At 39.1% G+C, this 14,201-nt stretch overlaps 1 protein-coding gene across 5 annotated transcripts in view; it reads left to right on the plus strand.

Annotated features, from left to right (window-relative positions):
* The first annotated feature begins 248 nt into the window (after positions 1–248).
* Mctp2 (multiple C2 and transmembrane domain containing 2) overlaps positions 249–14,201 on the plus strand; it is a 219,554-nt gene continuing 205,601 nt past the window's right edge. For 4 of the 5 annotated variants that reach the window (XM_015493108.2, XM_048790319.1, XM_048790320.1 and 1 more), the window contains exon 1: positions 249–426. The gene's annotated coding sequence lies outside the window, so the exon portion shown is untranslated. The remainder of the gene's footprint in view (positions 427–14,201) is intronic. The other variant, XM_048790318.1, reaches the window with a different exon arrangement.

Genomic DNA, 14,201 nt, shown 5'->3' on the forward strand with positions numbered 1-14,201 from the left:
AAACGACGTTTGCAGGTCACATTTATCCTTTCGGACTTTTTGGACACACCTTCCTCTTCTTGTAGATCAACCCAGACGAATGATTTGCAAGTAATCACTGTTTCTACGCCCAGCCAGTACCCAGCACTGAGCCCTGGCGCCTTCACCTAACACCTGGCAGAGCAGCCCGCAGCTGCGCCCGCGCTAGGCTCAGAGGCTTCTCAAAGGTGACGCGCGGCCGCCTCCTCCCCTTTAAGGCGGGGCTCGCAAGGGGGTGCCGAGGAAGTCCCGCGGCGCTCCGCGACGCCCTGCCCTCGCCGCGTAAGGGCTGCTCCCTAAGCTCGGGAGCAGCAAACACCGCCACAGCCACAGCCACGGCAGATCCCGCGCAGGTAAGGGGCGCGTGACTACCCTGCTCTGCAGCCCCTGGGACACAGCGTAGGACAGGTGAGTGTGGTGCGGGGCTCACCTGGCAGCACAGCGGGTTCGCTGCGGGCTCTCTCCCCCGGGGGTGGGCGTCAGATCTCAACCCAAGTAGGGAGTTAATAGACCTTGAGAGTCCAGGATGGGCATGTAGCGGAGCTATTGCCCTCCCTTGTAGCTGCTGGTTCAGCAGTGTCTTGTGGACGACAGAAATGCAAAGCTTGGAGTGCGAAAGAGCCCATGAGAGGAGGGCAGCCTGCTTCAGGATTTCTTTGAATTTTAAAGGCGAGGCATTGGGTCTTCCCCAGGCGCAGAGGTATTAGTCACTTCTCTGCCGTGGCCTGGAATCTCTGTAGAGGTCATTCCCTCCCTGGGAAGGTTTTGATGTGCTCGCTTCCTGGAACTGCGGAGATTCAACTTAGGTTCCTTGCGTTGACGTTTATACAGTTAAAGGAGAGCAGAAAACTCTAGGTTAAGAGCAAAATTTGCAGTCTTAAATGTATTACAAGGAAGAAGAAAACTATGATGTCGATGTTACTTTAAAGTCGTTTATTTCTGCAATCAGTACTTTAGTGCACTGTTCATTTGTTAGGTAGTGCCGCTGATGGCTTTAAAATGATTAGATTTCCGTAGAACGGGTTTTCTTTGGTCTGATTGAACTTTTGTGCGATGTCTGAGGGTTTCAGCCTCCTCTGGATGGTTATGTGAGTATGCTCAAGTGTCCTTGGCTGGGCATTTAGAGATGCCAAAGAGCTACTTGGTGAACCTTGGGACCTTAGAACACTGGTTTCAGTGACATGCAGAATTCAGTCACCATTTATTGAGGGATTTTAAGGATTATGCATTCATGTTTTAACTTAAATCAGCAACATTTGAATTGAACAAATATTGATTGTATGTCTGTTAAGAGCAAACCTCTGCTGTGCTGTTTAGTAGTACAGGTGTTGACACAAAGGGGCAATTTAGGGCATTTATTCCTTACAGGTTGGTGTTCAGAATAAGATTAATGGCATGTTATGCTTTGCCTCCAATCCAGCATCTTATTATATGCTGGTAAACAGTATCTAAGTGCAGGGAAAATGTAGTTCTTTGACTGTATAGGTTATTAGCTTGATCACTCATCCACAGCAACAGGAATTATGAATTATTACAATCAACTATGGGTCTGAAAGTGTAGCTCAATGGTAAATCACTGAACTAACATGTTTGAGACCCTGGGTACCATCCCAGTACTGAAAAATAAAATCAATCATGTGCCATGCTAAACACTTTGTCTTATGGTTTAAAATATACAAATAGATATTACTTCCCTGTGCAGATGAAAAACTGAGGAAGGGAGCAATTCAATAATTTGTACAAAGTAACTGACCCAGGAATTGAATGTGAATATATCTGAGTGCTATTTTAATTTGATATTCCAAGCAGCTGTGATGAGAGATAGTATAAATCTGACAGATTTACTGGAAATTAGAATTCAAATTTAAATTCATAAAATTCACCTCCTGGGGTTTAGTTTGTCATAAATAAAATGAGCATTGTTTTCTTTGTACTTGTGTGGTTACTATGACCTACCTGAGACAAGTAGATAAATAGCTGTTTTTTTTTTTTCAGTTTGTTTTCAAACTGTGAAAATTTTTAAAGTTTGTCATGTCTTTGTTAACATATTTTTAATGTACTAATATATCCAAGTGGGGTCAATTAGTGAAACTGCTATTACAAATTGAATGAAGAGTTGATTTTTATTGTATTCACATGCTTTAACATATTTTAGCTTGTTTTCTTTCCATGCCTGTAAAGTGACTAGAAACTACTGTTGTTACCTAGAACAAACTGTGTGTAAACCTATATTGATCAACATATCTAATATTTAATTAATTAATTTTAAAATTTTGATTCTTATATTTATTTTTAAAGACTATATTTATTTTTCCTCAAAGTTATCTTAAGCAATATAAGGTACAGCAATGGCAGATTTAGCAAAACATCCTAAAATTACTGATTTGTTTTTGGGGTAAATGATTCATAACAACTGATATCTTAAAGTGCAAGTAAATTTCAGAAGTGATTCTTAAATTAAAATTATTACATTGTATAGTATGAGAGTTATACTATCACTAAGAATTTATAATATTTCCTACATGAAGGACACTTGCTTTCTTGAAACTGTCTCATAATGGTTTGTGATTACACTCAAAAAATCAGAGTTTAATATTTAAATATTTGGAGATGTCAGTGGTTAACTGTTGCCTGTGTGGAGAGAATCAGGTAGAATATCTTACCTGGATCATTCTTGGCATGGATGTGTGTGTGTGTGTGTGTGTTTCTTTGGTAAAGAAATCAATAAGACACTTAAAATGTTCTATAGGGGATGTTTATAAAAGTGTTCTTGGCTTGGTCTGGTATAAGGGAAGGAAGAGAATCAGAATGGGTTAAAATTTCAAGAAATTTCTAGAAAATCCAAAGGATCAAGGAGCAGAATATGTAGAAGTGTGTGAAGCTGCTGATGCAAGCTTTGTGACTCCTGGTAGGTAAGCAATTTGGTGGCCCTCTTTAAAAAAATTAATAAAAATTGGGTATAAAAGTATATATTTATTTAAAAGGAGAAAAAAGATTTTAAAAATTCTTGTGAGAAATATATGACTTTGCCAACCAAGATCTTATTGGGCAATTCACCAGAAATGTTTACACAGAAATGCTTCCTGATTGCAGTCTGGCTTCTCCTCTCCTGATAATACCTAGCATCTACCAGCAGCTTGTTGTTCCCGTGGGGGCCCATGCTGATGAAAAGCCTAAAGCTGAAGCTCTGTTACTTTCAAAGAGAGGGAAAGCTGTGGTTGGAGGCAAAGGACTCCTGGACCTTGGAGCAGAGAAGAGACTACTGGGTGGGGTAGCCGAGATCACTGGCTCCACAGGAACTCTGGGCACTCCTGTCCAGTGAACAACTGGGATCTGATCTCTAAGACCTTCCAGGTTATTGGTTCACAGCAATGTGTTTGGCCATTGGCTCTCCAGAATTTCTAACAATCACTATTTATTGAAGATCTTCTGTGTCTCAAGTACTAAGTAAGGTAAAGTCCTAATTGTTAGGGACTCCTAGTCTGGTGGAACTGATTTCATTGACCACAGTGCATTGCATTGTTTTAAGATTCTGCATAAAGTGACCATGGGAGCTGTTGTTTGGCTTTTGATGCTCAATCCTTTTGGAGATATTGGTGTACTTACTGAGATGGAGTCCAGGAAGGGCATTCTAAGGTGGGCAAAAAGCCATAGAAAGCCCTGTGGGTTTGTAGCTGCCTATTGTCCTCTAGTAGTAGTGTTAGTATTTCTCGCTGTTCCTCCAGAGAAGCAGCATCTATATACCTGAGATTAATTTGTTAAACATGCATGTTCTAGCCAGGTACCATGTCGCATACCTATAATCCCAATGGCTCAGGAGGCTGAAACAGGAGAATGGCGAGTGCAAACATAGCCTCAGCAGTTTAGCAAGGCTCTAAGCAAATCAGTGAGACTCTGTCTTGAAATAAACTTAAAAAAAAAAAATGGCTGGGGATGTGGCTCAGTTTTAAAGTTCCCCTGAATTCAATATCTGCTACTAAAAAAGAAAAAGAAAAAAAAAAGATGTTCTCAGGCCCCATTCTGGAGCACAGAAGAACAGAAGTCTATTTTAAGAAGCCACTGGATGATGCTGGTACATGCTAAAGACTGAGAACCATTGCTTCTAGAGTTTAAGAGAACTGGTTGGGCATGGAATCCCTTGGGAAGATTGAAGGAAGGAAGTAAAAGTGATATTATATTATTATAGTCATACAGGTTAAGCATCCATAATCTGAAAATCATAATTCCAAAATCCTCCAAAATCTGAAAATTTCTGAGTGCTGCCTTGACATCATAAGTAAGATGCCATGAAACTGTTTCATGCACTAAATTATTTAAAATGTCATGTAAACTTACCTTAAGGGTATGTGCATATGAAAAAATTAAGAGTTTTGTGTTTAGACTTGAGTCTTATCACTAAGAGATCCCATTATATGTACAAATATGCTAAAATCTGAAAAAATTCAAAATACTCTGGTCCCAAGAATTTCAGATAAAGGAAATTTTCTACTTGTAAAAAAAAAAAAAGTAATCTGTATTTCTCTCACTAACGTGTATTGAGCACCCATGCTCTGAAAATATTAACTCTTAATCATCAGCACAATACCAAGATGAGGCAGGGCTCTTGACACTTTTTATTTAAATGTGAGACAACTGAGGCAGAGAGCAGCAAAGACAATTTACCATGGTCACACAGTTGGAAAGTGACTCAGTCAGGATTTAAGCACAGGAAGTCTGGTTCCAGAACTTTCTATCTGGTCCTGCTTCATGCTTCAAGTTGGATGTTGGCATTGGGCAAGAGGTCTGGAAGGCAGGCTTGAGACTGTTTGGGACACACCTTTTTGAACAATCCTAGTCATTTCCTGAACACTTAGTTTTCATGAGCTTTTCTTTAGGAACAAATTCTCAGATTTGAAAGAAGAAATGTTGTTATTTGACTCTAATGCAAACTTTAAAAATTTCATGAGTAAATGGACATAACTTCATACACATGAAAACCATGGAAGTGTCTCTCCTATCACCTTATTATCATAGGCTCATTTGAGTGCCCCAGTGAAGTGCCACATGGATGATTGTGGAAGATGGCCTTGTTTAGGATGCTGAGATTTAGTCTGGATATTAACTCCCTGTAAATGCTATCCTCTTTCCCTGGCCACAGAGCAATTCCATGTGATGTTGTGTTTATCCCTTATATATGGGCAGGCATCGAGAAGTGCTGGGCCTTGCATTTTCAGTATATATTTTTCCTGAAAACAAATTCTATACATTTCATCACAGGATAACTCCACAGTGTCAGGCAGCATAAGTAAGACTGTATATGGATTAATGTAAATATGGGAGCCTGTAAGTGATGATTTGCCCTTGGGTGTGAACTTCAGATTACTGTCTTCACTTTTCCTACAGAGATGAATAACTGGAGTTAATGGTGAACAGCAGAATCTGAGCACCAGTTGTATCATTCACACATTCTTTCCTTTGAGTGGTGACTGATTGCCTGCTAGTTGTGCTGAGTGTTATGTTAGGGACCGGAAGCAGGTACAGGTATGTTCAGGACAGACAACATCCTTCTGGACTAGCAGAGAAGTACTTGCCATGAAGTATTTGTTACAAGGAACAGAATTAGAGACACTTTCGATGAGAAAGGAGTTAAGCTATTGTCTTTTAGGAGTGATGTTATTTGGCTTGGCTTAAGGCAGTAAGGAAGCAGAGGTGTTGAAGGAATTAAGAGAATTCCAGGAAATTGCAAGGGTGACCAGGTGATGAGAGGGAGGGAAGTATTGGCTCTGTGGATCAGGTTTGTGCCAATAAACAGGGGAGGCCTGTATGCAGAGAATGATGACTTTCATGGACACTATCAGTTTGAAATGTCTGTATGACCTCGTGGTGGTTGAACAGTTGGATCAGTAAGGTTCTGAAGTCCAGGAAGGAGGCTGGCATTGCAGAAATTTGAAAGAATTGGTCTTCAGGTGGTAGTTGAATAATTGACTAATTATCAAGGATTGGCTATAATAACTAAATAATTATCAACTGATTAAATGCCAACTGATAGAATATTGCAACTGAATCACTTAACAGATTGAATAACATCAACAATTACATGATGGAGAATGTAAGAGAAGCAGGTTGCACAGGAAATTTGGACCTTTCTCACTCTGGCTAGGAAAAATGCATTCCTCCTCCTTTGATATCAAAGGTGAAGGCTTACTCCTCATATTTTAGCAGACAGAGATGAATTTTCCACACTTTTGGCCTTTCACTTGTCTGAGAGCCTGAGATCTGGCTAGTGGAAGGAGGTTCACAACACAGAAAAGCAAACAAGAACCCAGTGAACAAAGGGGTGTTGATGATACCTGATTTTCAGAATTTGACTCCATATAATTTTTAGAGAGTAAAATGTTTCATATCCTTAATTTGTTATTTTCTATTATGATAGACACTTTTTATTTATGTAGATCATGTCTCATAAACTAACCATATCACTTTGTGTTATACAAATTGCCCAGCGCTATCTTATAGCTGTTGCTGATACACAAGTCAGAAGATTACTTTTTTTAAAAAATAGGATATTTGGTTTTCTTAGGTGCTCAGAGTTAAGTAAAAGGCTTATTTAGAACATGGGTTTAAAAGTAGCTGAGATAAAATGATTTATCCCAAAATGATTCATTGATCATGCACTACACATACTATGTGCTGGAGGTGCAGTTGTGCATAAAATAGATCTCCAAACCCTCAGAGCAAACAGCTTGGTGGGGGGTATCAGACATTTGACCAATAATTGCAATAAAGGTGCTGTGGTTAAGGGTGAGGGCCAGGTGGTGTGGGAGCAGGTGCTCCAGGGCAACCTCCAGGCTGTATTTTCTGCCCTCTGCAGGAAGCAGAAGCTGGGGCTAGCTGGGAGAGGTAGTGTGTGAGAAACTGCTGAGCAAGAGCAGGAGCATGAACATGGAGAAGGTTTACAAAGTACACAGATTGTCTCTAGAAATGGATAGATGGGTGCTTTTGAGGAACTGAAAGCTAAAGCAGTCTATTAAAGCTTTGCTAATGAAAAGCTAACTAATGAATGGGAATATTCATGAGAGGTCAGTGAACCACTTAGAAAAGGAAAACCAAACTGTTTGATGGATCTGTGTATCTGGGACCATATTTTGAGAAGTGCTGTGAAGAGTTTCTTCAGAGCTAAGATGCAACGGAGGTGACAATGCAAAAGAACAAAAAAAGTGAAAATACCCTGCTTAAGCCAGACTAACACCAAAAACAAACAAAATTATTATGTAATATTTATTTTTGGTGGTGATGAATGAGAGGTCATTTTTAATATTTTTAACCTTGGCTTAGTCAACTCAGACTAAGAACAGAACATATTACTGCAACCCCAATAACCTACCTTATTGCCAGAATAGTTTTGCCTAATATCAATGACACATATCTATCTATATAAATAAGCTTAGCTTCCTAGATTTATATTCTGGAAATGACCTTTGGGATCAGCTGTTCTTTTAGTGCCACCTCTATCCTCCTCTTGGTGCCCAGGCTGTTTCAGTACCTCACACAGTCAGTTGGTGACAGCATCTGTTGGACAAATGTGTCCCTAGCTCTCTGCTCACAAATGCATCTGTGGTTTTTTCACTATAGTGTCTGTTGTTGGTTTCCAGAACACACCCTGGAACGAACTAACTCTGCCTCCCTCAAGACTTTGCTTCTACAAGGCAACCTCCCCTTTCTCCTTTATCTTCTCTTTGGTCTGCATGTCATCCAATTTCTTCCTACATGATTGAGTGTTTTGAATTCTGTAGGAATCCTTGGCAAAAGTTTCCTCCAGTGTTTTGGGCCTGTCTCAGCAGGTAGCCTTTCACTGACATTTCTTTTGTTTCCCTAAGCCTCTGTGAGCTGGCACAGAGCTTCACCACAAAGGTTCTTGGGAAGGAAGTTTTCTTTGTTAATATTTGAACTAGAAGACATGGCAGGGCTAAGAAGTTACATGATGAATTGTCTTTAAATATCATGAGCATTTTTTAATGTTAAAAAAAAAAAAAAAAGATAGATGTGGCCCTAGTCACCAATAAGAGATCGGCATTTGGTCACTTTACTTTCTCTCCAGCTTTAGCCTTTTGTCTGTTTCTAGTTTTCTCACAATAAACCCAAGGTACTAAAGTAATACCTTTTGCTTAGATTTTATGTTCAGTAGTCAATGTGTACCTTTTCATTGACAGTTTTTTTTTTTTTTAAATTTCGTGAAAGAAGTTATTTTTGTGTGTGTGTCAGCTTTTTGTCATGGTGAGCAAAATATCTGACAAGAATAATTTAGGAAACATTTATTTTGGCTCACAGTTTCACAGGTTCAATCGTTGTTGGCTAACTCTGTTTCTCTGAGCCCAGGGTGAGGCAGAACATCATGCAGAATGGCCTAGAGGAGGGAAAACCACTCAGCTCTGCCAGCTGGGAATCAGAGACAGAAAGGGGAAGGGAAACAGGGAAGTTATACCCTTCCTAAACCCACACCCACCTCATCCAGCAAGCTCTACCTGCCTACAGTTATACCCAGTCAGTCCATTCAAACTAGTGTGGACTGATAATGTTATAGCTCTCACAATCCAATCATTTCACCTCTGAACACTTCCGATTAACACATAATCTTTGGGGGGACACATCATATTCAAATAACACCTATGTTATAGGACACACATACTTAGCTGCTGTATTATTTTATTTTTTGTACCAACCACCTGATGTTACTGGGCCTCTACTCAGTGGCAACATTATCTTAGTCACACTCATCCGCTTAGAAACTCCACTAGGTAGGAGCCATTCCCATTTTACTGATGAGAAACTGACACTGGGAGAAACCACTAACTTGTACAAAGTCACCCAGTTGGTTGGAGTGCAAGCTTATGTCTTTTTTAGCTTTTCCCATTGCTTCATTTCAAGTCAGTTACATTTCAATCATTTCACTGTTTTGCTTCTCAGATGACCTTGGGTCTCCAAGACCCATTCTAACTTAGATTTCAGGAATTCCTTTCTCTTCTGGGTTTGGAAGTGACTAATCTACTCATTATCAGGTACAATACAGAGGTGAGACCCTTTAAAGCATCAGAGAGCATGCTTAAAAGACACATCCAGGAACCCTTGAATCCTGTTTACCCTATTATGTATCGCTTTAGAGCAACTTCCTGTGAAAAGATTGTGAGTCTATGAACTTGGATTTTCAGGAAAGGGCTCCTTCATCTGACCCAAGTGATGCTGTAATGTGTGATTGTTAAAATCCATTTGTTAAAAGAAGGAAGCAGTTGCTTACATCTAAACACCACATTTAATTCCTGAATGTTCACGTGAGACCAGCCTTACTGTGTTTTTATATTCTTAAGTGAGATAAACTTTTAAATATAAACAGATGTTGACATTTCAAAACCAAGATAACGTTTTTATGGTGCTATTGATTAGACCTAGGTGCTTTTTTTTGTATTTATATATGTATCAGTATCAGGATGTACTTATCAAATGCAATCCTTTCAGAACCCACAGTATAGAGATTGGTTGATTTTCTGGTTGTTATGATCTTGCAGATGCCAAAGCTTCTTTTCTGAACACTCTGCTTATCCCCAGGAGGGCTTCTGTTATACCTGCTAGGTACCTTTCTTTCCTTTGGGCATAAGTACCTGTGACTTCTTAGGACATGACAGCTGATGCCAAAGCTGACAAGAGTGTTGGAGGGAAAGGAGAGGATGTGACTAAAACTCCCTAGCACCCTCATGTCCCATGCACAGCCTCTTGTGCCTTTGAGAACACCTGTGTTGCTGTTTTTATTCTTTCCAATAAGAAGCCAGTCATTTTAAGATGCATTATGAATGATAGCTGGGTATTTGGTTGAGGTCTTTATAAACATAAATTTTGCTTAGCAATTGTGAATATCTTATTCTTGAGACTTCATAGTAATTTCTGTGGTTTGCTGTGACAACCCAAATCTACTCAGTAAGAAAACCAGACCTTGCCTACCAAGTCTTTCTTGCCTGTGGCTTTGAACGAGCATTCACTGACTTAGAACTTACAATGTTTTGGTGTTACCGTTGCTTTTAAATTACATTTTGAAGCATAGTATGAAATAGTACAGAACAAAATGCTCTTTATGTGCACAAATTGCTGGCATATGAATGCATGTGTGTATATGTATGTATAATTTTTTTCTGAAAATAATCATGAGAAACTTACTAGTAGTCACTTTAGGGAGAAGGTCTGTCAGGGTTGAGCCATTTTTCATCGCTTGCTTCTGTGCACAATAACCATTTCATAAGGCATATCTTTTAAAAAACATTACCAAAGCTAATCGGAAGGTGAGATAATAGGCCTTTTTTGTTGTCTTTAAAATGTCATTTAAAAAGCTTGTTTGGGATATGACTATGGTAAAAATACTTTGAATTTGTTTAACATTTTAAAGATTTTGAACAAGTCTTTGGCATTTTCTGTCAGATTTAATCTGTTTCTCTGAAATCAGGTGAACTCACACTACTGTCTATGTAATTTAAAATGCTTACAGAGACAAAATTTCCCAAGTTTCCTCTCAGTACAGCAAGCCTTCCCCAGTGCCTTCTCTGAGGTAGGCCTGGGGCAGAACTGCTTAAGAAACCTCTACTACAGGAAGAGATTTGGTTTTAGATTCAGACAAACCCCACTCAAATATCAGCTCTGACATACATTAACTGCAGGCCTTCTCTGTTCATAAAACCTAGTTTTCCTAGGAGATAAAAGTACTTAAATTAGGGTGCGCTGAAGTAGTAATTTATGAAGAGTACCTTGCACATGATAGGTACTTTACAAGGAAAAGAGAGAGCTTGGTCATTTAGTAATAAAGAAACCTACAGAGGTGCCCAGAATGTTCTGGCAGCTTTTCCCATCTAGCCCCATGCACTGATGTTTTGTCCTTTATTACTTTCAGACCAGAATAAGGAAAGCAAGCAAGGAGTGGTGGTACTAAATTATTGTATTTTAAAAAGGAAACTAAAGGTGCATCTTAGATGACGCTGAATTTAAATTCAGTTCATTTTTTCCAATTTAAGGCTGTTATTTTTAAGAGATGAGATTATAGAACTTCCGCTTCTTAATAAAATGCGAAACAAAAATGCCTTAGGTTCTTTTGTTTCTAAGATGTTTTTTCAATTTTACCTAAGTTGGAATTCAGAAAGCTGATATCAGACACACACAGGCATCCTATTGATATTGCTGGATTTAGAATTTTCTTCATAATTATAGTATAATTTGATGAAAGCTGGGCCACTTGTGGGGCAAAGCGAAAAATGTTCCCTCAGTCTGTATTGACAAGTGCCACTTTGAAGACTGGCTTTGGAAGGTGAAACCTAATCGATGACTTCACTGGATCCACATGCCTACATTTTTAATTGCCAAAAAAGAATAAATTGACTATGATATGCTGTTTAGAAAATAGATGTTTAGAGAAAATAGAAAAGGTTTCTCATTTCAAAAGCTTGTCTCCCTGGAAAATCAAGATTAACTTCATATAAGACTTATTTGTGGCGTTCTCTTGTAGCAGAGAGGATTTTACAAGCAGGTAAGGTCAGCTTAGACCGCGGGGAGGAGGGAAAATGTGACCTGATGGAAGGACGGAGGAGGAAATTGACTGCCAAAGGTTTGTGGGAGTGCCTGGGAGAGATCTTCACTGTGTCTCTTGTTCTTCTCATATTGCATAGCCTCCTGAAACTTGGTTGAAGAGTGCTTTGCTAGTCATTTACTAGGAAAACGTTCTATGAAGAAGTCACTTCATGTGTTTGCCTTGCATGCAAAAAACTCTGGGTTCAATCTCCAGCACCCCCCCCCCACACACACACACACACACACAAGTCACTTCATGGGAAATTAGGTGATGAAACAAGGCCAAGGTTGCATAAAGATCAAGAATACAGAGCTAGGATACTACACTAAAAATCTTGGCTCTTTTAAGTATATTGACTGTTTGACACTGGGCAAATTACATAAGCTTTCTGTGTTTCTGTTTATTAATCAGTGAAATGAGGCTTCTAATAGGGTTACAAGGATTTCATGACAAAGTCCTTAAAACACTTAGTACCTGGTGTCTGTTACATCATTTGCTCCGTGTGAGTGGTGGCTGCAGGTGCTGCTCTTGCGTGTTATTTTGGAATACTAAAGATGGGGAGAATCATTTTGGGTTTAATGAAGTATGATGGGATGGGTCGTGTTGCCTGACCTTAATAAGACCTTATATTTGCTTCATATTTAAAACTTATTTGCAGTATTTTAGCTCAATGGGAAGATTCTTTTGGATGTTTCTAGTCATTCCAAGCCTTTTCTTAGATGATCCTCTATGAGTTGGGTTCAAAAATGTTCATAGCGAGAAGTGATAGAAAACTGGGCAAGTTCATTTGGGAATTATCAATTTAAACCTCTTCATGGAGCTGATACTGGCATTGATGGAATCGGAGCAGTGGGGGAAATCGATATAACCTTTTTAAAAGATAGATGGTTTTAATATCAATAATGGTTGTCACTACCTTTTCATTTGAGAGAGGATGTTATAATAGAATGCTTTAGAAATACTGTACTGAGGGTTGACTGCAGTCTTTGATGGTCTTTTTTTTTTTTTTTAAGTCAAAAGTCACATGGTTTTGGCAAATGTCATTTTAAAATACGTCACTGACAGGCATAGAAATACATTCTTCAAATAAACCATGTATCACATAAGTAAAAGGAATATTAATTCATATTTTAGAGTTTTTAAATTTATTTTTATTTTTTTCCTTATAGGCAAGGAGGGGTTTGGGGTATGTGTGTTTGTCCATGTATGCATACCCAATTCATTTTAATTTGTTTGAAGCGATTTTTCTCATTTGATTCAGACATTTGAATCTGTTCAGAGGGGAGTAAATGTAGTTCAGCCAGTTTCTCATAATTCCTTCTTGGAGTTTATGTTGCCTTTTCTTGGGTTTGACATGCTGGGGGACACCAGCTGTCTCCAGAATCCCCAAGAATCTCTGCTCATTGAAAACCAAATGTTAATGGAAAGAAGAAAAAAGGGGTATGCTCACAGACTCCTGCCATCACTCTTAATTCTAGGAAACTTCAGTTCTGAAAGTTCTACAATCTTTTGGAAAAACAGTTCTCAATTATGTGGGCTTTACCCTGTTGTAGAGGTCAAGGGTATCATTGTCAATCTGTTGTCTGTGATTTTTATAAAGGTGGTAAGAGGTGTGAATTGTTCCATTAATAAATGATTTTGAAAAACCAGATGGGGATTTACAGGTAGGAAGAAAACAGTCTCCGTTCTCACCATGGTTACTCTTTACCATAGTGACTCCTGGGCCTCTAATGAGGCTGTGCCATGACTGATGGTTATTACTGATTTTATGCTCTATAGCTCCTGTATGAAGCTACCCATATCCCATATCATAGTGCAATAAATGTGTTCTACAGCAGATGTCTCTAAAAGGCTTAAGAGTTGTTATACTCTTTAGCTTGATGGAATACTCTGGTCTCCATGTAGGTTTGTATTTCTGGTGAATAGTGCCATGACAGCTGTAGATATAATTCCCTTCTGAATTTATTCTTCAATGAAATATAACTGCTATGTGGCCGGTATTTACATGGAGTAGGTAAATATAGTCCCTTACCCTGAGGTTACTTACAGTATTGGAATGGGGCTGGATTAGGTGATAAAATAAATAAAATAAAAAGGTAACTTTGAATCATTAGGGCCATAATGGATGTTGGCATGATGAGATTATGGTACAGTATGCTGCATCATACTAGAGGGTCATGGTTAATGTTAGGGTAGGGCTGTCTAAGAGGTAAAGCGTGATCAGCCCTGAAAGAGCTAGTGATTGACATGTGGGAACATATAAGTAATAGCCCTGAACCAACATACAAAATCCATAGGCTGTCACTCCAAATGTTTACATGCATTTTCTCCTTTTACTGGGGCTACAGCTTTCTGCTTCATATACACATTTCCTTAGACCAGGTGGGACTGGGTATTCTGAACATGATGGGCTCTGCCAGGCAAGGTCATTACCATGGGTCGATTGAGCTTTTCCCGGTGTCCAGCGCAAGTCAGGTGAACTTTGCATCTAGCGTGAGCTGCTTCTTAGCTTACTTTCCAGTGACACTGGCTGGATAGATAAGTCCAGAACAGTGGCTGGACTTGCTAGAACTTTCCCTTTCTGCCTGAAATATGTCACTTGATG

This window comes from Marmota marmota, unplaced genomic scaffold, assembly GCF_001458135.2.
Source record: "Marmota marmota marmota unplaced genomic scaffold, marMar, whole genome shotgun sequence".
Classification (NCBI taxonomy): domain Eukaryota; kingdom Metazoa; phylum Chordata; class Mammalia; order Rodentia; family Sciuridae; genus Marmota; species Marmota marmota.